Here is a 22,432-nt window from a genome sequence, read left to right as displayed (position 1 = left end):
CTTAGGCAAACCAGTCAAGAAATATATGTCCGCCGGCTCGATTTCGAGCTGGTGGCCACCAATGAAGAAGCATTGGTCCTGTATGCTTCATCTGTCAACCAACCACTGTAAGAAATCCACCTGAGCCCTCATGCCAGGAATGGCCCAGTATTTGTACAATCTGCATGCCCTCAAAGCATCAAGTGAGGGCTAATGATTCCATGCGGCAGCATCCACGTCCTCATGCTCTCGTTCACGTCAATCTAGGATGATGTACTCTCTGCATCAAGCATAAAGATAAATTAAATTGCTAGAAATTATTTTGTGTGGTCCATTTTTGAGAATTTTTGGGTTAAAAACCCTTGCGATGGGGACCGCACCATCCAGGTTAGAAACAGTGCGTGGGACCGCACTTTGTCTACATGGAAGGTGCGGACCCTGAGATTTTTCCCAATGGAGAAAAAGTCGGGGTCCGCAGGCCCGCAATGGTAAACCTGCGGGCCCCCGCACGCGGGTTTTGTGCCTAAAAACCCTCCCAAAATGTAATAAATGACTAAAACAAAAAATTAAACGGTTAAAAATGAAGAGTGGGATGATGTGGATTACCTGGAGAAGACAACGTTCGATTCCGACGGTTGGATTTTCCGCAATCTTCACGGGAAGTTTTCTGAGCAAAAGCACTATTTTCTCACCCAAACTCAAAAGGTAAAAATGAATTGACAAAAGCCCTTTTTATAAGTTTTTTGAGTAAATAAATTGCAAATTTGTTTATGTTTCACTTTGAAAAGGTATTTTGCAACATTTTTATCCATTTCAAACAGGTATGAGTAATGTTTGTGTTTTTGTGCAGAATAAAGGATTATTCAGGCGAAATCTATCATTTTCGACGAAAAAACATGTAGAGTCATCTTTAAGCTCTTTTCTGACTCCTAAAACATGAAAAGATTGCCGAGTGTTTCTTTTAGACTCGTTAAAACGAAATTAAAAGACGGTCCACTTACATCTCTTTTCCGATCGTAAAAACATGAAAAGATTGCCGGATTTTTGTCGTTTCAAATTCGATATCGGTCATAAAAGGACGTGTCGTTGATCGCTTTTTTACTTTTTCGGGTCAAAGGCACTAATGACGAAAAGTACTCCTTGGTCATTAAAGATCAAGTGGTTCTCTCAAGTATTATTTTATACTTTTTCGGGCTTGGGAGACACAAATTTACGAAGAAGGTCAACCCTGGAGTCTTCTTAAGTTTTTCAGACTCTCTAAAATTGAAAAATGCTGAGTTTCTCCTATACTGGACTCATTAAAATTTCACAGTAAAGGACCTGTTCAATTACAAACAGGAACGAACCACCTTCTTAGGGTTCGAATTTAAACTAAGTTGGACTCATTTGAAGGATGAGCTTATAATCAAGCAAATGTTATCCTCCTCAAGCTTGTCAAAAATAAAGAGGTACTTGCCAAAAATGGTGGGGGAAAAGAGAGAAAAATGAGCCTGTTTGTCATACTTTGTAACCACTCTTGAACACGACACTTTCATTCACCTGGGTTGGGAAATCCTTTGCCTAACAATTGATCAAACCATATTGAAAGTCTTCAGCTGGTTTCTGGGTATTAACTTTGGGTCAATTGTCACCAAGCCATCTGTCGTGTCGTTATGTGTTCAAGAGGTCACTGCCAATAAGCCATTCATCTGCAAAATATCTGTCATCCATCTTGACCATCCCTGAGTCAATCCTTGCATCTAAATTTCTTCAACTTGATCTATGGTTTCGTGTTGTGGGCTTGCTTACGACGGATCACTTTCTATCGACATCAGCTCATTATCTAGAAAGATGATCTAGAAATCGTCAGTACCTTGGGATCTGCATGCCTCAATGGCAGGTTTCTCACCTTTGACGACAGTTTACATCATTGACTTTCAATCAAAGGATTCCGTGACATGTTCGACATCAACACATTTATTCGCATCTCATGGATTGTACTGGGTACTTTGAGAGCCATTGACATCACTGGTGGTTTCTCTCACACTTGTTAACAGTTTACATCATTGACTAGTAATCAAGTGGTTTCTACCATGTTCGACATCAACACATTCATTCACATGGATAGAGTCGTACTGTTTCAGGAAGTAGAAATGAAGACCCTGGATCTCGTTTCCACAATCCAGGCTGCGAGGAATTTTGTATTCATTATATAATGAAATATTCATAAACAAATGGCTGCGTCCATAATGTTTCCACATGAGTCTATACTTATGATGTTTTACAAGATCACTCCTGTATCAGAGCAGTAGTTAGTTTTTCTAGTCAGCTTTGATCTGAGTATGGGAATGCCTACCTCAGCGATGATATGATCTCATATATATATCTTGCATTGAATGTTTTTACAGGTTCCAACCGGGCTCTCCACAAGATGATCCTTGAAATGATAAAGTACTTCACTCTTCCTAAATGATAAGAAATCGTCATCTACTACAGACTTCGCACTTTAGGGGGCAATCTGTTACACAAAAATATCGTCACCATGATTATTTGCAGTCAGTATGGGTCTATCATCACTTGTACTGTCCTCCTAAGCAAGTCTCAGACCTCAGCTCTTCAAATCAAGGTTTGGAAATGAGAGAAAGACATTAAAAATCAATGTAACTCTGGTTCCCCACTTTCTCTCATGGTCACGCGGTCCCGCACCTTCTATGTACAAAAACTGCGGACTTTCCCGCTCTGTCCCTAACGGTGTAGGTGCGGACCCCTGTGAAAGTCAAAAGGCGCAAGTTTACTCTTAAAAAACTCACTTTAGGTTAATTATAGAGGTTTCTAGAAGGAATTTTGACATGGATTGTTCGCTCTAAGGTGGTTTATGCATCCCAAAAGAGAAGGAGCTAATCCCTTGATGAGAGGAGCTATCCCTTTGAAGGAGGGCTTTATTCCTTTGAAGGAGGACCTAGTAACCTCCCTCCATTGCACTATAAACACAGGCATTGGGCTGGTTGCTAGGGAGGTTAGAAGCTGAACATTTTTGAGGGTAAATGCTGGTGAAATCAAGACTTCCTAGTTGAGCTTAAGAGGAGAGATCACACATCTTTTTGGCTTCATTGGGGAGTGAGTGAAACTTGTCAAAGTAGAGGAGATTTCTTGCTGGACCCTGGGAGGAGCTTGTACAGCGTCAAGGCAAAGGTTGTAAGGTTCTTCTTCTTTTGAATTAATACAATCAAACTCATTTTTCTCGACAAGTATCTTATGTTATTTGTTTCATGGACTCCTTGACTTTCATGTTAAATATGTTTTATGCAATTGGCTTTTCAGGTGCTATTTAATTTGTTTGCCTTGTTTGTGTTTGCAGATTCGCGAAAAGGAGCTCATTTGGATCAAAGGAGCGAGGGCATCCACAAGCTTGCGTTGGACCTAAGGTAGGCCCTAAAAACACTTGTTTGCCATTGTTTATCAAAGCATATTTAGAGAAAGATAGTGTCTGGTTGGTTTGCTTTTCATTAGGTCTTCTTTAGATTCTAGGAAGGTCTATCTTGTCCACAAGATCGACTTATTCCGTGTGACAAGAGCATTTGGATTTCATAGTTAAATTTTGATGTAATTTTATCATTCTCATATGTAATAAATGGTTCCATGCTGGTCCTGGTCACCCAGTGATATTGCCAAGCACCTGCCACTATAAAAATCAAGTCATCTTGAGCACCAATCCGCCTACAAAAGCAAAAGAGAACATACCCTAATTTCCTCTCCCACTGAGCTAGGGTTGGCTATGGGATCAGAAATATTTGAGCAGAGGAGGAATGAGAGATATCAGAAGGAATGAGGCCATCTCATATCATCAAACATCAGGTCTCCACCATTAGTCGAGAAGTCATTCTAAGGAACAAGCCATCATCACAAATAAGGGACGGTTTATCTTCAAACTGTGTTTTTGAGCAAGAAAAGATGAATTTGGAAAACGTGAGAGAGGTTTTTGTCCAAAATAGGCCAAGGAAGAAAAAACCTCTTCACTTTTTACACAAGTTTCATGGTTTTATAGAAATGTCAAAAATACAATTGCCTTAGGAGAGTTAATGCACCTCTGGAGTGACCTTGGGAAAATCAAGATTTCTCCTAGCCTAGTTGGCCAAATGACTTGCTTGATGAGTCAACTAATAACTAGACAAAGAGAGCTTTCTAAATATCTATCATGAGTTTAATTTGGAGTTGAGGAAGACCTTCAAAATGTGACTGCAACAACACTCTTCATTTAGGCAACCTCATTCTGCACATTTTTTAACAGTCTTGGGAGATTGGAGGTTTGACAGAGAAAATGAACTCCAAAGTAGAAAATTAAAGATGTTTTGGAAAGTATACTCAATAAGCTTTCCGACGAGCTATCACATGCCTAATTTGGACACTAGGAAGGCCTCCAAACACGGTCTGCAATAGGAACTATGCATCAGGTAGTTGGCACTGTGCATTGGGTAGGCGTTGCGCATTAGAGGAGTTTTGCTAGTGTAATTTTACACTGGCGCTGTGCACCTATTAGGTGGTGCTGAGCACTTGTCTACAAAGCTTCAAAATGATTCAAATCAACCTAATTCACGACCCTCTGATCAAGTAAGTTAAGCTCCCTTCCTAGCTAAACAAGGGTTTCTCATTAATTATGGTGATTGTTATCTCTCAAGAAGCTAAACCCTAGCTATCCTCTACACTCTCTCATACATTTGCGAAGGGTATTTGTTTTCCATTGTTATTTGCAAAAGGTTTTTGTTTTCTATTGTTTTGATTCCCTAATCCATTTTCTCTAAAGCTTAATCCTCCATATATGAACTCCTCTACACACTATTTTCACAAACCCTGGACCCTACATACAACACCCTTTACATATCCAACCCTATACTCATATACCCCAAACCATACCATACTCCCAAACTCTATCATTATTCCCAAACCCTACCATACTCCCAAACTCTATTATTATTCCCAAACCCTATAATTACTCCCAAACCCTACACCATTCATTAACCTTACTTATTCCCCACATCCCTTTCCAATTCTTGTTCACCCTCACCTGCTTTCCTTTTTAAATCTCTTCATACTCCTCTCAGTCATCACAAGGGAAACATTTCTAAAGTATGCAGAGGGACAATGGGTATGACTATGAGAGAGAAACCCTTAGTGACAGTTCCATGGAGAGACTTAAGGAGAAAAAAGGAGCATGATAAGCTAAAGATCTTGGATGAGGCTTCACTAGTCCAACAAAGCAACCAATGAGGGACCCTTGTGCCAAATTTGGGCAAGTTTTGAGAAATTTTTTTCATTTTCAATTTTTGAAATTTTACAACACAGGAGATTCCATTATATGCGCAGCGCCACTAGTGTTGCGCATTTGATTGGTGCATCCTTAGGAGAAATGGTTTATAGATATGGATTCAACATCAAGAGAACATTAATCCCTGAAAGTTTCATCTCATTTGGAGCAAAACTAGGTGACCTAAAGGGAAAAAAACAATAAAAAATGCCCTCTCTACCACTTTTTGGACACACAGGAAGCAGTCTTGGGAGAATCTACGTTTGAGGGGGAAAATCACCTCCAAATGAGAAAATTCAAGATGTTCCAAAAACTAGACAGGTAGACCTGTCCAACAAGCTATCTTGGTCCTAATTTGGTGGAGTGGAAGGCCTCCAAAAGTGTACTAGAAGTGGTGTTTCGCATATAGGACATGGCGCTGCGCATAGGGCAGATTTTGCTAATTTTGCTCGAAACTTCGAATTTCTCCTAGTTTGACTACCAGTTGACATTTTATCTTCTCCTTGGTAAATTTGTGATGGTAATTGATGCTATTATGTTTAAATGTAATTGAAAAATGACTCTTGGAGGTAGATTCATCATTTTGAGGTGGTTTGAGGTTGAATGAATCAGTTTCCATGGTTTTAGAGGCAAGTTGTTCCACTGCCTATATTCCTGTTCTTAGTTTAGATATGGTTGAAACGTCTTCTCATGGATTCGACCCCTGATGGCTAGCATAGGTGGTTTTATGCCTATATTATGTACTTTCTTAGTCATTTGTAAAGGTTGGACTCTTTTGGAAGTGGTGCACATATTGTATACTTGTATCAGTAGATTGGCAAGGAATAAAACCAGGTTTTGCAACTATTTTTGTGGGATTCTTGTGATACTGTGTTTTTGGATTGTTTCTTATTTTGTAATGAGTTATTATTATGTGTTATATGTTTCAAAACCTTTTCCATTATTCTAAGCTAAATGAATCAAGAGAAATAGGCAAAATACATTGATAACGATGCTTTGCCTTGGGAATGCATTTAGTTATTAATGTTTGCAACAGTTTGAAGAGGATTCATGGTCTCCACATGCCCTCCTCAGCCCCTCAGCAGTCTGAAACCAACCATCTCACTCGATTACTAGTGCATAAACACTTATCTATCTCGACCCATAGAACATGTCTGCATCCCTGATTTGATTTCCCGAACCTAAGCTGTGGGCTCCATTTGATCCAGCAATCAAACCTTCATAATAAAAAAAAAAACCCTATAGCTACTATAACTATTCTAAAATTATTTCAGTCATCTCCACTGAGATTGACAAGGAGAGAGCCCTCTCTTGACCTGGTAGGGCTAGCTACCAGGTTAAGCGTGGTTTGTGGTTATCTTAGGATTGCCTCCCTTCAGCCTGACGTCGATCTAGGCTCTAACAATGCCAAAGCCATCGACTCTAAATCTCCTAGCTTGGCATTAGGGTGCCATACATTCATGTCTGTTAAGGCCATGTTATGCAAATAAAACTCAGACATCTTGGCCTTGTCTTCCAATGTACTTTGATCACAAAGATCAATGAAATGTCTATAATCCTAAAATGGCATAGTGCCTCTCTATGCTAGGGTCTTGATATGGAACTGCAACCACTGTTCCTTGAGGTATAGGGCATAGGATTTAGCTGGCATCCTATACTGGATTGCTTCCAAAGAGAGACTGGCCATACATGCCAATTGGTTCTCTATTTCTTGCAACTGTCCTTTCAACCATGCATTTTCTGTCTCTCATTGATTTCTCATTATGGCCTCTTTGTCTCTGAGGCTACTTAATTATTTGCCCATCTCCTTAGGCTTCTCCTCCATGTGACCAAGGTCTTCCACCCCCTTGGATTTGGCAATCTGCATCCATCGATGAGTTCTGGCCCTCTCCTTCTCAAGCTCAAAGAATAGTGGAATATTTTTTTTTGTGGAATGACCTTGATCCCTTCAATAAATCTATAGTAAGAGTCAGGGTTAGGTTGGGGGCTAGGTTCCTTTAACTCTGGGTCCTCTTCTTTATTTTCTTTCTGTAGGTTTCCCTCCTTATCCAATTTTTGAGTCTCCTGTAGGTTTAACATAGTCTCTTGTAGGACTGCTTTAGCTTCCTGTAGGCCCTATAGTGTATCATGTAGGAATGATTTTCCTTTGGATTAGGTGGATCTAGTTATATTCCTTCTCACATAGGTGATAGAAGACTTAGGAGGAGGCATTTTCTCCTATTGTTTAGGTGAGTCCTCAATCACAATGGGATTTTTGGTTGGTGTTTGGGGTTTCCTTTGCCTTATCCTTATGCTTTTCCTTGTCCTGAAATATAAGGGGTCTGCCTCTGTCTTTTGCCTTTCTGTTTGATAAGGGTGCTAAGAGTAGTGAGGGAAACTGTTGCTTCTCTCTCAGTGGCCTCTGGATACACCCTAGGTGACTCATCCTTGTCTTCTACCTCCTCTTTTTCATTGCACTTTTCCTCTCTATTTTCCCTCTCTTCTTCTCCTTCTAGCTCCTCATCTTGTTTATCAGTCTCTTCTTTGTCATCTTCCTCTATTTCCTCATCCTCTTCCTTCTCTTTCTCCTCTTCTTCCTCCTCATCTATCTCATCTTCATCCCTCTCTACTTCTTCTCCATCTATTTTAGTTTCTTCCTCATCCTTTTCACTGACACTAGGACTGATGTCATATGTGAGAGCTTTTATATCCTCCTTTGTCTGCATGTCTCTGAAAATTTCCCATTGGATAGGAATTTTGTGGTTGTGGAGGGAATATTTTATGATGATTTTAATTAACCATGGTGGGATAACTGTTGGTGGTTTCCCTCCTGCACTTTTATGCTTGTGTCTATCAGTGATTGCAGAATGAAGTATGGTATGCTGAGCCTATGGTGAGGAGGTTTTTCTGCTCCAAACCTCAATTCTTCAAGAAGCCTAAAGTGATACCCATAAACCACATTATACATTTGATAAGGTGGTAGCTCACCTCATTCCAGGGGTATGGTAGGGTTTCTCTCCTTACTCCATTTTTGTCCTCAATGGGCTCTTCTCCCTCTAAAAATAACTTCTTCTTGGAAATTTGGCTATCTCCCTTGTTTCCTTTCTCCAAGGCACTCCTAGGGGAAGTGTGGTAATTCTACTTATGAGTTCAAGGGTGAGATTTATGGAGAGGCCTCTCACCACAACAATGGGATGAATTTTGGTAAGTGGTATGAGGGAGAGAGCAAAATCTCGGGCCACTTCGTCATCATACCCTCCTAATTTTTCAAAATACCCCAACCAGTTATGTCTTGTGAAGATTTCTAACACCTGAGGGTGTTGGTGGATTCTCACAATATTAATGGTCTCCCTTCTATTAAACCCCCCTGTCATTTTGTTGATGAATTTGGAGGAGCTGAGATGGTTGACACAATTTTTTTGAATGTAGAAGTAAATAACTGAAAGAACTGTGGAGACAATTCCCTTACATAGCTACCAAATTCACTCTCTACTAGGGGATTTTCTGTTCAATTCTCTTTGAAAAAGGGAAGGAATTATAGAGCCTACCTCTTCATAGTGTTTTTTGTAGCCAACCCCCGTGTTTTCCCCTCTGAAACTCCTCTCAGCCAATCCTATAGACTGTCTGTCTGTATCCTATAGGTTTCCTATGCGATCCTGTAGGATTTCTTGTGCAATCTTGTAGGAAGTCCTGCGCAGGAGACAGATGGAATTTTCCTCTTTTGTAGGTTTCTTGGGTATGAGAGTGACTTTTGCAAGAGTGAGCCTCGAGGAAATGAATGCATGAGTGCATGGGGATCAACGAATATTTATCCTTATGGCCAAGTTATGTGAGGTGGTGTGCTGGCAACGGAGGCACATTTTCTATTTTTGGACCATTGGTCCCCACTACCACCTCATCATTTCCCCCTCTTCATAATCAACTCCCAATTCAAGCCCTCGTAGACTTAATTGTTTTTGTCTCGCTCTTCTCCTTTTTGACTTGACTGTTGCCACGTATGTGAGGACCAATTGTTTTGTCTTTGTCAACTGAATGAAGGTGGCCAAGTTAACTGGCCACCTTTTGCTTATAAACCAACTTACTCGTAAACTTTACATCTTTTGACTACATTATGCAAATGAGAGAGTGAGTGAGATACTTACCTATGGTGCTAATCCTGGCTTCAATTGTTGAAGACCAGAGGTGCTTGCTGTGTGTTGGTTGCATGCTATTTTTTCTCTTTTTATTTTTATTTTTTATTTCTCTTTGATGATTCCTTTGATGTGTAGGTACCTGATGTTGAATATGTTGCTGTTGTTGCTGCTTTGGAGCTTGTTCTACTCTTGGATCATTATGCTAGAAGCTTGCTGCAATCATGATTTGTATTCTATGGGATAGGTTGCTACAGGATTTCCTATAGGATGTACTCTAGCTGCTTCTCCCTCAGAACTCTTAATCATACACTTTGGTGGGATTTTGAGGATGGTGACATGGATTGAGAGGAAGACTAGGAGTGTGGAGAAATGAGACATACTCAGGTGCTACTCCCTTCTGCTCTTTGTTTCATTTTTTTCTCTTGAAGACTGTGATAGACACAGACAGACACAGACACAGATATATATATATATATATATATATATAGAAACTGATTTTTTTTATGGTGAATGCAGGGGTTATGAAAGTGGACATAGGTGTGGTAATGAAATGGTGATGTAGGGGTGTTATTTATTTGAAATAACAGGTCATTTTTTTGCCCTAGGGTCACTTCCTTTAGGATTCCTGAGCCACTATAATTCCTACAGGATCATCCTATAGGTTTACAGGGGATCTTGTAGAAAACACAAACCTCTTATAAATTGAAGCAAAGGAGTGAAAAAATGGAAGAAATGGTGGAGTGATGAATGACAATGAGTGGAAAAATAAAAATGTGAGAGAAATAAGTCCCTTTTTTATCCTCCTTTGTTCTCTGATCGTCCTCCTTGCTGACCTGCAAATCGAAATTTTCATGATTTTTTCTTTTTTTTTTTGAAAACAACCAGGCTGCCTCCGAGAGGTTTTCATCCTAGCTGTTTGCTCTTGGTGCTTCAATATAGGTTTTCACTCGGGGATATTTTTATTTTCCTTTTATTTTCTTTTTTTCTTTTTTGACACCATTGGGCCACCCCAAGAGGTTTTCAACCCAATAGTGGGAGTTAGGCACCTCATGGAGGTTTTCACCCGAGTCCTTATTATTATTTTTTTTTTCTCAGTGATTTGATGAGGCAGGAGCTCAAACTTGCTCCACTACCGTCACTATTTTATTGGGAACTCTCGCTTTGACAATGATCTTTTTTAAACTTGTTGGGTGTGGAGCCTGATTATCTTCTATATTCAAAGGTATCGCCACATTGGACCCCAGTTCGAAATGGGGGCAGCAACGCCGCCCGTAAAATATTCGCTGCAGGGGGGATTCAGGGGGGGGGGGGGGCGGCTGCGACCTTTGGGAGCCCCCCCCTGGCGGGGGAAACAACTGTAAAATTGCCTTGTAAAAGTATAGTAATTTCTAGTCAATCTGGGCCGTTCATTAGGCGGATGATCTGACGGTAGAGCTTATGTTTAGTTTAGGGTTTTTTGCCCTAGAAGGCAACCCCTCTCTTTGTATGAGGGCATTGTATTTGAGGCTATGTGATAGATGTGTATTCTGTGAGCGAGAAACAGAGAGGTGAGACTGTGAGAGAAAACAGAGGATATTATAGCGGATTTGTTGTAAGTTGTGTCTCTTCATTTTGCTGGATAATAGAAAGGAAGGACTGGCTGTTCAGGGTGGACGTAGCCCAAACTGGGTGAACCACGTATATCTATGTCTCTCTTGTTTTGTGTGTTTTCTGTGTTTATATTTCTGCAATATTTTATGTGTTCCATTGCTCCGTAATATATAATTTTCTAACAATTGGTATCAGAGCCGAAGGTCTATTTGGCTGATAAACTCGCAGGAAAGAAGGGTTCTTGGTTCGAGTGGGAGCAATGGCGGAAGACGGTAAGTTTAGGGTCGAGAAATTTAACAGCCAAAACTTCTCGCTGTGGAAGATGCAGATGGAAGATTATCTGTATCAGAAATATCTATACCTACCATTGGGCGGAAAAACAAAGATGCCGACGGGTATGAAAGACGAAGAATGGAACCTTCTTGATAGAAAGGTACTCGGAACAATACGATTGTGCCTTGCTGCATCAGTCGCCTTCAACATTTCGAAGGAAACCACGACAGAGGTTTTGATGCAGACGTTGTCGAAACTATATGAAAAACCCTCGGCCTCAATCAAGGTATTTCTTATGAAACGGTTATTTAATATGAATATGTCGGAAGGTGGATCTGTTGCAAACCATTTAAATGATTTTAATACAGTTACAAGTCAGTTAAGTTCTGTAGGGGTAAACTTTGATGATGAAGTTAGAGCTCTGCTATTCTTGTGCTCATTACCAGAAAGTTGGAATGGTTTGGTAATGGCCATTAGTAACTCCATTTCTGGATCTAGTACTTTAAAGTTTGATGATGTTGTCGGTGCCATCCTTAACGAGGAAATGCGACGGAAATGCTCCGGTGAGACATCGGGAAATGCTTTGAGTGGAGAGTCTAGAGGAAGAAAAATGGAAAGAGGAAAGAGCTCAGGATATCGCAGTAAATCAAGGAAAGGCAGATCCAAGTCCAGATCGGGGATAGTGTGCTAGAAATGTGGAAAGAAAGGACACCTAAAGAAAGACTGTAGATCTCGAAAGGGAAAAGAAGGAGATGCACAACAAGAAAAAAATCATGAAGCAAATGTGACAGGTGAGATGTTACAAGATGCTTTGATTCTTTCTTTTGAAAATATTACTGATTCCTGGGTGGTAGATTCAGGGGCTTCATTCCATGCCACACCTGATAAGAAATACTTTCATGACTATGTTCCAGGAGATTTTGGACAAGTTCATCTGGGTGATGATAAACCCTGTAAAATCGTTGGAATGGGTAAGGTTCTTGTAAAAAAGCAGAATGGAAACCAATGGCTATTAAAGGAGGTGTTGAGGCCTTGAAAATCACTGCAACAACATCGGGGATAACCACCCGGTCCGGACCTTAGTACAGCTCCTTTTCCGTTTGGAATAGTGGCTCCGACTGGGGATAATGGGACCAGTTTCCCAAAAGTGGATAAACGGGATGAATGGATGATTTATAAACTGAGCTAACGATGAGTGAATAACTAAATTTGTTGACAAGAATACAAAAACTATGAACTATCCCGGGAATCTATTGAGCTTTAAAGTGTAGCGTTTGATGGTATGTGTCTAAAGACAGGCATATAGATGACTCCATCTAACAGACATAGATATTAATTCATTCAAGATTACTGTGCCTAAATAGTTAAGCAAAGCGATTAAAACGATATTACCACACTCATCATTTATATTATCGACATATACATGATTAAAAGGAAAGCATATCATAAAACATCCAATAGTGGAAAGAATGTAGAATTGCTGTTAAAGCGCATGCATATAATCAACAATAGCAAGGATAATCAAATAACAATTCACATAACAGGAATGAATTCAGACATAGATAGAAATACCATATGAGCTGCTTTGACACTCCCGATATCAATCGCTACTTTTAATTCTTCCTTCAACGTAGAAACATTCTCAACAAAGACAATAGTGCACAATTGCATAAAAAGCCTCCTTGCTGAATTAAGAACAACTGGTCTAGTTTTATAAAAGAATATTGACTGAAGCACAATAGTGCAAACTTCAGTCTTTAAGTCTGGTACAAAACTTTACGACCCATTCCAAAACAATGAAAGGGCCTATAAATACTAAATTAATCTAAATATCTACTAAACTGAAATCCTACTAAATCGGTATCAATAAATCTAGATTCTATTTTCCTCAGCGATCTGGCAATCGGCGGCATGATTCATCAAGTAGGCTGCTTGCCTTTAAATCTGAGCTGACTTATCGCGAGCATTGGCTCTACTTCAGGAGGTTTGTTGAGGCGCGAACTGAGCTGGGTGGCATAGGTGGCATCCTGAATATCGGGAATTATATACCCGATCGCATCTGTTAGGCACTTAAGGGCGGCTCTCTGTGTATGCGGCTTTACCAGGAAGAGCCAATATGCTTCCATAGTTAAACTGTTAATCCCAGCGATTAATCTCCCCTTTTCCTCTAAATCAGGATAACATGATTGCTCCAATGTGTTTGTTGTTGTCAACTTTCCTGGTGTACATTGGGAAATCATATTTGATAAGTAGAGAGTGTTGTTAACTAGTTCAACCAGATTGCTGGAAGTTGATTTACATCTTGAAGCTGCCCTCTCTGCTTTCATCATCTGAGACTGCCATTCTGTGAAAAGTATATCTTTATGTGTTTCTAAGATTCTGGGCAAATTTGCTGCTCTTCCTTGTTCAGAGTCTTGCCAGTCAAGAAATGCAGTTATGATCTCTTCGGCTTGATCCAATTCATTTCTGGCCTTCTCTACCTGCTGATTTATGGATGTCGTTAATTCACAGAGTGGCTCTGCCTGAGCGATTTGTTGACACAGAAGCCTAATTTGAGATATTAATGCAGTGTTTATTTGTAATGCTTCTACTCTGAATTCAGCCACTTGTGGAGCGCCCTTTATTATTTCGAGCTGCGATGACAATTGAGCGATTTGCTTATCCTTTGTTTTCATCATTTGCTCGTTCGCTGCCTTCAGTTGTGCCAATGCCTCTGATAATTCCTTCTGTTTCTGGATCGCGCTTTGGTCGATCCTTTGCTTTTCTGCCTGCAATTGTTGAGTTAATTGACTGTTCACTTGCTGTTGTGTCAACAATTGCTGCTCTGCCTGCTCTGCCTTCTGCTTTGTCTCAACCAACCTGTAATGCGAAAATTTCTTGATCCTTGGTTTTCAGTAGAAGACTTACCTCCGATGCCTTATCGATTGTCGCTGCCGAATAGGCTCCCGCATACTGTGATAGTTTTGTTAGGTCATCGGAGGGGTCGAATTCCTCCTTCCAAACCACGCTGCCCGTAACAGTTTGCTCTGGGAAAAGGGAAGGTTGATCAATCCTCCTTCTTTTCCTTTGTCGTTTAACCACTGCTTTATGCCTTGGGCTGTAGAAGACATCCAGGGGAGGAATATCTTCTACCTGGAGAATGATTTGGTCGGAGGGGTCTTTTGGTATTACCTCAACATCCTTAGAAATGGGTGGGCCGCTGGTTCCACTTAGAACTTGAGGTGAAGTGATGTCCTGTGTATCGTTTGTCTTGGAAGTGTCTGTATCCTTGGAACATTCCAACCCACTGATGATAGAGTCAAATTGCTTCCATTCCTAGAGAAATTTGGGGTCAATACGAGTATCTATATTGACATCAATGGTGGTTTGTTTTTCCTTTTCAGCTTGGGACTCCTTCCGCACTTCTTCCTGCTCTCTCTTCTGCTGTTCCTCTTGTTCTCTCTTTTGCCTTTCCTCATGCTCTTTCTTTTGCTGTTCCTCTTCCTCTTTCCTCTGTCTTTCCTCCTGTTCTCTCTGTTGACTTTCTTCCTGTTCTTTTCTCTGTTGCCGACCAGGCTCGCTTGATGATGTTGCTGGGGTTGTTGCTAGTAAATCTAGAGGCAGAGTTTGCAACCTCTGTTCTCTAAGTTTATTAAACTCAGTCAACCCTTCATCATTATATTTCATTCTAGCGAATTCTTTAGCCTGACCTATTGATTCGGCTGAAACGAACAGGTCGTCAAACATATCTTCTTTATGCTCAAATTTTGTCAATTTGGCCTGTTCTAGTGCATTATAGGCAACTTTATTTGGATCAAATGGCCTATTTGGGATAGTCGCCAGAGTTAAGGATTGAATCTTTGTCGCTTCCTTTTATGCATGTTTGAGATCATGCAGAGTATAGACACCACACATCAAGGGAAAAGAGGGCCAACCCCTCTTCTTTTCTTTCTTGAGAGTCTGTGTAACACTCTCAGCCGTAATCTGATAAGCGATTTCTCTTGCTAGCAGTTTATCTGGTATGTACAAAGGGAGAACATGTGGGTTGGCTTGGCTGCTGAAAACTCTAACATAAGTGAATTTTTCCTCTCCAAACCAACTCCCTACCGCTGTTAAATCAAACGAAGATTGATAGGAAATCTTGGGAATGGGTTTATCAAAAATAGAATAATAAATAGGCACCATAAAGCCATTGCAGATTTGGTACAGATGGTGCTTGTAAGAGGACTTCCATAATTTCTCATGGTATATGTTGATAGCCGTGGGATCTTGTGGCGTCCACCTCCAGCCGAGCACGGGAAATTCAGAATTGAAACATAATGTATCTAAAATATATGCACTGTAATATAATGGGGGAATTTTCCTTTCAGAGATGACAGTCTGATTTCTAAAATCAAGAACAGCTTTGGCTAGTTTATCTGAGAGAATAGTGGCCCAATCCATTATTTGACTATTCACTGCAGCTTCCATTAAAGGAACCATCTCTATGGTGAAATTAGAGGAGTCATGCAATCCCCACAATCTACACATCATTATTCCAGCGTAGCAATAAGGAGAGGCCAGGGAATCAACTGAGTACTTACCGGAAGACTCATGTTTGTGCTTTGCCGGATTTTGTCTCCAATCCCTGATGGGTTCGGATTCAACTTCATTCTCGTTTGCGAATTTTTCCAGGAACGCCTTATTGTATGTCTTCTCTGGCTTAGGCAAATGGTACATTTGCCTCAAGTCCTCAGCTTTGAACGACCCGAAAATCCTTCCGTCTCTGGTGTTGAAGGTTCTATCCAAGATTGGGATTTCTTCAATCGCCCACTGCACTACGTCTATGTATGGGAGAATTTGCTCCCTGGCTGCTATCCTGTGAAGGAAGGAGTCAGCTAAATCCTTAAGAGTGCACTCAGATTTCCGAGTGGAATCAGCAGTGGCTTCTACTATTGTCACCGTAGGTTCTTCAATTTCGATTAAGTTGTAGGTACCCTGCCAAGTAGTTCTGCCGAGACCTGAACATGTTGTATCTGAAATTAATCCTTTCTTCTTGTCAGTGAGAACCTGTCCTACAGCTGGCGTAGTGGAAGCGCCTGTGGTCTTCTTGGATTTCTTCCCCATTTTGCTTGAGCTTTCTCCTTTGGATGAAATCTGCACAGAGGCGCAAATATACGTAATACAGAGAAATAGCAATGAAAACTTGCAAGTGATGAGAAATATTGACATATGCGTAATAAGGGATTAGCTTTGAAAATGGGCGCAGACACAATCCATGGGAGGATTTTAGGACTTACGATCACATTAAATGGCCGTTTAAAACCTGCCAATCTTAAATGCCCATTATATCGTTAATCGGCCGAATGATTCATTTAAGCGTGATGTGGGAATTTTGGTGGTTCTGCGCAGGCGAATCATTGTTGGATGGATCAAGCCTTTAATATGAAAGAAATCATGATATCTCTTCATTTAACGGCTTTTTCAAAAATTGTGCTTTATCGCGTCATCGGGGCAACCTTAAACCTTTTGTATTGACACTATTGAAAACCTCCGATCGCCGATAGCGATATCGAATCGCGTCGGGAGAATGAGGATTATATATAATATTGACAGCCTGCCACCGATTTGCCGATTGCGATATCACATCGCATCGGAATACATTACCCGGGCACCTTAACAATGTGGATGAAATACTGCCGATTGCCGATTGCGATATCGCATCGCATCGGGGTATTGGCATCACATAAGATATGTATTATATATCGCCGATCACCGATCGCCGATTGCGCATCGCATCGGGGCTAATGGCATGGGGGCGCTTTAAAATGTGCATGAAGTATTGCCGATAGCCGATAGCCGATAGCGATATCGCATCGGCGGAGACCAATGTGCCACTTACTTATGCTCCCTTATGTCATTGCGATATGCGATCTTGCGATCGCTTTATCGCAATGAAAAAGGATTGTTTTATTTGATCACATGGGTTTTTCAAAAGGTTTTTTATATAATGTATTCATTTGGTTTTCGGACCATTTTGAAAGATACAATGTTGATACCAATTAAACTCTAAGGGACCCATTTCATATGATAATTTTGGGAATAAAAATGTTAAGAAATGGGGGGTTGTTGTGGAGCACAACAGGAGGTAAGGCATGTTCTAGATCTAAAGAAAAATCTGATTTCAACAGGGCAGTTAGGCGGTGAAGGTTGTGTGACAACTTTCATAGATAAAGCTTGGAAGGTCACCAAAGGAGCCCTGGTAATAGCAAAAGGCGAAAAGGTTGGTACATTGTATTTATGCAATGGTATTTCTAACTCTGTTAATGCTTTAAATTCCAAAGGAGTAGATGCAACATTATGGCATCATAGGCTCGGACACATGAGTGAAAAGGGGATGAAGATTCTTCACTCAAGGAATTTGTTGCCGGGTTTGAAGAATGTTGATTTGGACTTATGTGAGAATTGCATTTATGGAAAACAGAAGAGAGTCAGATTTCTCAGAGTTGGGAAAGAAAAGAAGAATGAAAAATTAGAGCTTGTGCATACAGATGTATGGGGACCTGCTCAGGTATCATCTCTCAGTGGCTCTCGTTATTATGTTACTTTTATTGATGATGCAACTAGAAAAACTTGGATTTATTGTATTAAGAATAAATCTGATGTATTTGATACTTTCAAGAAATGGAAAGCTTTGGTTGAGATTGAGACAGGAAAGAAATTGAAGTGCCTTAGATCAGACAATGGAGGTGAATATTGCAGCAAAGAGTTTGATAGGTACTGTTCAGAGTGTGGAATTTGCAGAGAGAAGACAGTTCCAAGAACACCACAAGAAAATGGTGTGTCAGAAAGGATGAACAGAACAATCATGGAGCGTGCAAGATGCATGAGATTGCATGCAGGATTGCCTTACAGTTTTGGGTAGATGCTGTAGATACTGTTGTTTATCTAATAAACAGAGGGCCTTCAAGTTCCTTGGATGGTGGTGTTCCAGAGGAAGCATGGACAGGTAAAAAGGTAAACTACTCTATTTTAAAGCCTTTTGGTTGTAAGGCCTTTGTCCATATTGATAAAGAAAATATAAAAAAGCTTGAGGCAAAGTCAAAGAAATGTACCTGTATTGGATATGGTGTTAATGATTTTGGTTATCGCTTATATGATTATGAAAATCACAAAATCATTAGGAGCAGAGATGTAATATTCAATGAAAAGGTCTTGTATAAGAATTAGTTGCAAGAAAAGAAGAAAGAAAACGAAAACAAGGAATACACAGTTCTTGATGAAATCACTGAAAAAGTAAAGGTGCCTGAAAATAATAATCAACAACCACAACAACAACAACCACCACAGCAATAACAGGCACCCCAAACACCTGAAAGTGGTGTTAGAAGATTTACCAGGATAAGTAGACCCCCTGAACGATATTCTCCTTCATTATATTATTTATTGTTGACTGATTCTGGTGAACCCGAATGTTATGAAGAAGCAATGCAGGTTGAAAGCAGGAAGAAGTGGGAGGTAGCCATGGAAGAAGAGATGGACTCCTTAATGCATAACCAGACTTGGGATTTAGTCAGGTTACCTGCAGGAAAAACTACATTGAAGAATAAATGGGTTTACAGGCTGAAGGAAGAAGATGGAGGAAAACAAAGGTACAAAGCTAGACTTGTGGTGAAGGGGTTTGCACAGAAGAAAGGTATTGATTTTGATGAAAGATTTTCTCCTGTTGTTAAAATGACTTCAATCAGAACTATTTTAAGTCTTGTAGCTGTTGAAGATTTTCATCTTGAGCAGTTAGATGTAAAGATAGCCTTTCTCCATGGGGATTTGGAGGAAGAGATATATATGCAGCAGCCACAAGGATATGAGGTGAAAGGGAAGGAGAAACTAGTGTGCAGGTTGAAGAAGAGCTTGTATGGCTTAAAACAGGCTCCAAGGCAGTGGTATCTAAAATTTGGCAAGTTTATGTCTGAACAAGGTTATACTAGATGTCACTCTGATCATTGTGTTTATTTAAAAAAGCAAAATGATGGCAGCTATATTATATTGTTATTGTATGTAGATGACATGCTCGTTGCAGGATCTAACATGAAGGAAATAAATGTACTCAAAAGAAAATTGGAAAATTCATTTGCAATGAAGGATTTGGGAGCTGCAAAACAAATCCTTGGTATGAGAATCACTAGAGATAGGAAAAATCGCAAATTAAAATTGTCTCAGAATTAGTACATACAAAAGGTGTTGAAAAGATTTAATATGCACAATGCAAAACCAGTTAGTACACCTTTTGCTATCCATTTCAAACTTAGCAAGGAAATGTGCCCAAAGACCCAAGAAGACATGGATTATATGTTTAAAGTTCCATATGCATCAACAGTTGGAAGCTTAATGTATGCAATGGTCTGCACAAGGCCTTATATTGCACATGTAGTGGGAGTTGTAAGCAGGTACATGAACAATCCAGGAAAGGATCATTGGATGGCAGTGAAATGGATTCTCAGATATTTGAAAGGTACCACAAATAAAGCATTATGCTTTGGTGGTTCAAACATCTCCCTACAAGGATATGTTGATGCAGATATGGCAGGTGACAGAGATAACATGAGGAGCACTACAGGATATGTATTTACTGTTGGAGGAACAACTGTCAGTTGGGTTTCAAAAATCCAAAGTGTTGTTGCACTTTCAACAACAGAAGCAGAGTATGTTGCTGCTACAGAGGCTAGTAAAGAAATGATTTGGTTACAAAGGTTTATGGGTGAATTGGGTAAGGAGCATGATATGGGCACATTATACAGTGATAGCCAAAGTGCCATTCATCTTGCAAAGAACTCAGCATTTCATTCCAGGACTAAACACATACAGCTCAAGTACCATTTCATACGATCAGTGTTGGAAGATGGAGACTTGAAGCTGGAAAAGATACACACTAGCCAGAATCCTGCAAATATGCTAACAAAAGTTGTAACCAGGGAGAAACTGAGAATATGCTTAGTTTCAATTGGTCTTCAAGGATGACGATGACGATGAGAAATAGCCAGGTCCAAAGAGGAGTCATTGTCCAGCAAATGGAGCAGCGGTGGAGTTGCTACAATCAGTCTTCAAGTGGGATATTTTTGGGTGTGGAGCCTGATTATCTTCTATATTCAAAGGTATCGCCACATTGGACCCCAGTTCGAAATGGGGGCGGCAAAGCCGCCCGTAAAATATTCGCTGCAGGGGGGGTTCGGGGGGGGGGGGGGGGGCGGCTACGACCTTTGGGAAACCCCCCCCTTGGCAGGGGGTTTCGGGGGCAGCGCCCCCGAAGCTAAAAACAACTGTAAAATTTCCTTGTAAAAGTATAGTAATTTCTAGTCAATCTGGGCTATTCATTAGGCGGATGATCTGACGGTAGAACTTATGTTTAGTTTAGGGTTTTTTTCCCTAGAAGGAAACCCCTCTCTTTGTATGAGGGCATTGTATTTGAGGCTGTGTGATAGATGTGTATTCTGTGAGCGAGAAACAGAGAGGTGAGACTGTGAGAGAAAACAGAGGATATTACAACGGATTTGCTGTAGGTTGTGTCTCTTCATTTTGCTGGATAATAGAAAGGAAGGACTGGCTGTTTGGGGTGGACGTAGCCCAAACTGGGTGAACCATGTATATCTGTGTCTCTCTTGTTTTGTGCGTTTTCTGTGTTTATATTTCTGCAATATTTTATGTGTTCCATTGCTCCGTAATATATAATTTTCTAACAAAACTTTCAATCGGTGTCCATTAACAAGTAAAGGAATGGCCTCTTCATCTATGGTTCTAATATGCATTGAACCATTATCATGACATCTCTCTATAACATAAGGTCCTAGCCATCTTGTCCTCAACTTGCCCTTAAAGTATTTATATGTGGAATCATATAACAAGGCCCAATCACTTTCTTGAAATTGTTTATCCTTGATGTTTTTATCATGCTATATCTTCCTCTGAAGTTGGGTTACCTCTGTGTGTAGGAGGGCTTGCATTTTGAACTCATCTAAACCATTTAACTACAACAATCTCTCTTTTTGTGCACTGCTGAGATCTAGATCTAGTTGGGCTACCATCCTTAGTGTGTTATACTCAAACTCAATGGACAGCAGGGCCTTTTTCCCATAGACCAGCTCATAGGGTGTGAATCCAGTGGTGGTCTTCCAGGTGGTATTATAGGCCTAGGTGGCCTCAACTAGTTTATCTGCCCAATCTTTCCTGCTACTGTTAACCACTTTGGTCAAGATTCCCTCCACCGCTCTGTTGGTCACCTCCACTTTCCCATTAGCTTGTGGGTGATAGGGAGTGGAGGTCCTATGCTTGATCTTGTGCTGGTTGGGTAAGTCTTCAATCATGTTGGAGGTAAACTGGCTACCTGCAGGAAAAGTTAATCTAGAAATATTTTCCTTACTAGGCTTATCAACAATAGTTAGATCAAACTGTTATAATAAAAGAAACCATCATATAATACGAGCATTCACATCGGATTTATTCATTAAATATTTGATTGCAGCATGGTCAATATGGACAAATGTTTGATAGCGTGTAATATAATGCCTAAATTTGTTCAATGAATGCACAACATCCAGGAGCTCCTTTTTGGTCACTATGTAGTTCAGTTCAACCTTTGACATATTCTTACTGATAAAGTAAATGGCATAAGTAAATTTTTCATCTATCTCACCTATGGCTGCTCATATGGCTTTGTATGAGGCATCAACATGAATGTGAAAAGGAAGGGCCAAATTTGGGCCTCAGAGAATTGGGGCAATGGTTAACTTGTTCTTCAGTATGTCCAAGGTCTCTTGACAACATTTTGACCATATAAACTCAGAGTCCTTGGCCAACAACCTAAATAAAGGAGAGTCCAACTTGCTGAAGTCCTTTATGAACTTGCGGTAGTATCCAGCTAATCCTAGGAAAATTCTGACATCTCTCTGATTTTGAGGAGGTGGGACCCTTTGGATGATAGCTATTTTGTTGGGGTCCACCTGCAGTCCTTGTTGAGATATTGAATGACCCAGCACAGTCCCTTTAATCATCAAGAATTCACATTTATCGGGACTGAGAGATAGGTTCATCTCAATGCATTTGTACAGTACCTTGCCTAAGTTGGACAAAGCCTCCTCGAAATCACCCCCATAAGGTGTGAAATCATCCATATAGATTTCTACCGCATCATGGACCAACTCAACAAAGATACTTAGGACTGCTCTCTGAAAAGCGGCAGGAGCAT

This window comes from Pinus tabuliformis, chromosome 2_2, assembly GCF_031772625.1.
Source record: "Pinus tabuliformis cultivar Carrire ecotype Pingquan chromosome 2_2, CPIR1, whole genome shotgun sequence".
NCBI lineage: Eukaryota > Viridiplantae > Streptophyta > Pinopsida > Pinales > Pinaceae > Pinus > Pinus tabuliformis.
This window is presented reverse-complemented; position numbering follows the sequence as displayed.